At 41.5% G+C, this 2,500-nt stretch overlaps 1 protein-coding gene across 1 annotated transcript in view; it reads left to right on the forward strand.

Moving 5' to 3' along the window:
• Positions 1-1,538: 1,538 nt before the first annotated feature.
• LOC131734594 (neurotrophin-4-like) overlaps positions 1,539-2,500 on the forward strand; it is a 14,239-nt gene continuing 13,277 nt past the window's right edge. The window contains exon 1 of the mRNA XM_059021391.1: positions 1,539-2,123. The gene's annotated coding sequence lies outside the window, so the exon portion shown is untranslated. The remainder of the gene's footprint in view (positions 2,124-2,500) is intronic.

The raw sequence follows: 2,500 nt of genomic DNA on the forward strand, positions 1-2,500 counted from the left end.
ATAGGGAAGCATTGTAAAGCACAGAGAGGTCTGGTAAAGCACAGGGAAGCATTGTAAAGCACAGAGAGGTGTGGTAAAGCATAGGGAAGCATTGTAAAGCACAGAGAGGTCTGGTAAAGCATAGGGAAGCATTGTAAAGCACAGAGAGGTCTGGTAAAGCACAGGGAAGCATTGTAAAGCACAGATAGTCTGGTACGCGTTTCTAAGGGTAAACGAAGCGAATCCTGTTGCGGTTTTCAGACTTTCAAAGTGATCGTTTGAAACGTGTTTTCTGCTCCATTAGCTTTAGCGAACGGTTTACATACCAATGTATAAAGAGAGGAGGCAGCCTCGGGGATGGAAAAAAAAATAAATGCAGTCGGTTGCAATAGTAACAGCCAATTTTTTAATTTTTTTAACCTTCCCTTTGACCCTGTGGAACATTTTTGACCGACTGTTTATTTCACACCCACCGCGACGTCACTAGATCCGAGCGTTATGACACCGTGAAATACGTCATTGTAGTTCTAAATGATGTAATCCTATCTCGCTGCGTCCCGGTTTATATTGCACTGCAGTGATGTTATCTTCACTCGCCTTTAACCGCACTGTGTTTTAAAATGAATCTTACATTGGTTTTTTTTTATTTTTTAAAAACTACAGTTCCCAGCATGCCTGTGCACTGGGGCTGATGCTAGAGGCTCACGGGAGTTGTAGTTGATTTCGCACAGCGTCACACAGATCGCTTGCTCTACCGCTCCGACTACACTTCCCAGCACGCCTCTGCACCGGGGCTGACGCTAGAGGCTCACGGGAGTTGTAGTTGATTTCCCACAGCGTTTCACAGATCTCTTGCTCTACCGCTCCGACTACACTTCCCAGCACGCCTCTGCACCGGGGCTGACGCTAGAGGCTCACGGGAGTTGTAGTTGATTTCCTTGCTCTTGCTTGAGCTCAGCACAAGGATGCTGGATCCTCAGCTTGATCCGCTCCCACTGTCCCAATGGAGATGATGACGTGATCCGAACTGGCTGCAGCCCAGTATTACTCACACTCAGTGTAAACTAGACTGTGTTTAAACATGAATCTTTCATTGTAACTCTGAGCTGCCCTGTGGCACCTGTGCGAGTCGTCTGGGATAAAAGCAGGCGTCTGACATAAATACAGAACAAATACCTTCCAGGAATGCTGGGACCGTCCCAGTTTTCAGACCATTTCTGGGCAGAATTCTCACCCTAAAATTATTATCATTATTTTATTTAGCAGATGCCTTTATCCAAGGCGACTTACAGAGACTAGGGTGTGTGAACTATCAGCTGCAGAGTCACTTACAACTACGTCTCACCCGAAAGACGGAGCACAAGGAGGTGAAGTGACTTGCTCAGGGTCACACAGTGAGTCAGTGGCTGAGGTGGGATTTGAACCCGGGACCCTCCCGGTTACAAGCCCTTTTCTTTAACCACTGGACCCACACAGCTTGATAATGAAAATTTTTAAAAAAATGAGCACTGTAGCTTTAAGACTGAGTCGGCCTTTCCTTTCTCTCCCTCCCTCCCTCTTTCTCTCATTCGTTTCAGTCCCTCCCTAGAGAGAAACAAACTTTTTTTTTTTCATGTTTTTTTCTCTCTCTCGATTCACCTGGTTTTGAGAAGAATTCATTTCTTTTTTTGTAGTTGTTCGCGGTGAAAACTTATGGCAAAGCCGCGTTGTGGATTAATATTTTACGCCGAAGAAGCAGCCCGCGAACCGGGGTAGCGTTGAGAAAACAGACGGGCTTTCCATAAAGAACATACAAAAAAAAATTATAGAGTGAAATATTTATTTGTTTTAAAAAAAAAAACAACATGGCTTTTGTTTAAGTCAAGCGAGAGAGAAAGAAAGAGAGAGAGAGAGAAAGAGTTTTTTTGTCCCAACTTTCTTTCTGTCTTCCCCAGACTGAACAAGTTTACTATATTTTGACTGACAGACCTTTTTTACTCGTATCATAAACTAAATAATTAAAACCTACGTATACAGAAAGAAAACTAAATAAATAAATAAATAAATAAATAAATAAATAAATAAATAACGCGTTTTATTTAACAAAACCGAGCACTCAAATGTTTATATTGCTGGATTTACGGCTTGCGCCTCTTCTAAAAACGGTAGGTAAACTTTTAACTTCATTTTAAATTTGCTGTGGTTTTGACGCAGACGTTTTTACTTCGTTTTTATGTATTTGTTGTTCTGTTTGTGTGTTTGTCGGACGCCTGTTTTTATCCCCGGCGACTCGCACAGAGTTACAGGGCAGCTCAGAGTTACAATATTGCAAGAGTCGTGTTTAAAAAAACACAGTCCGGTTTACAGTGAGTGCGGATAATCGTACTATAGAATACAAATTATGAACTGGGATGCAACCAGTTCGGATCACAACGCGTTATTATCCCCAGTGATGTAGATCCAAGTGCTGTCTAAACTATTATTATTATTATTATTATTATTATTATTATTATTATTATTATTATTATTATTATTTATTTCT

The sequence above is a fragment of the Acipenser ruthenus genome, unplaced genomic scaffold, assembly GCF_902713425.1.
Source record: "Acipenser ruthenus unplaced genomic scaffold, fAciRut3.2 maternal haplotype, whole genome shotgun sequence".
Lineage (NCBI taxonomy): Eukaryota > Metazoa > Chordata > Actinopteri > Acipenseriformes > Acipenseridae > Acipenser > Acipenser ruthenus.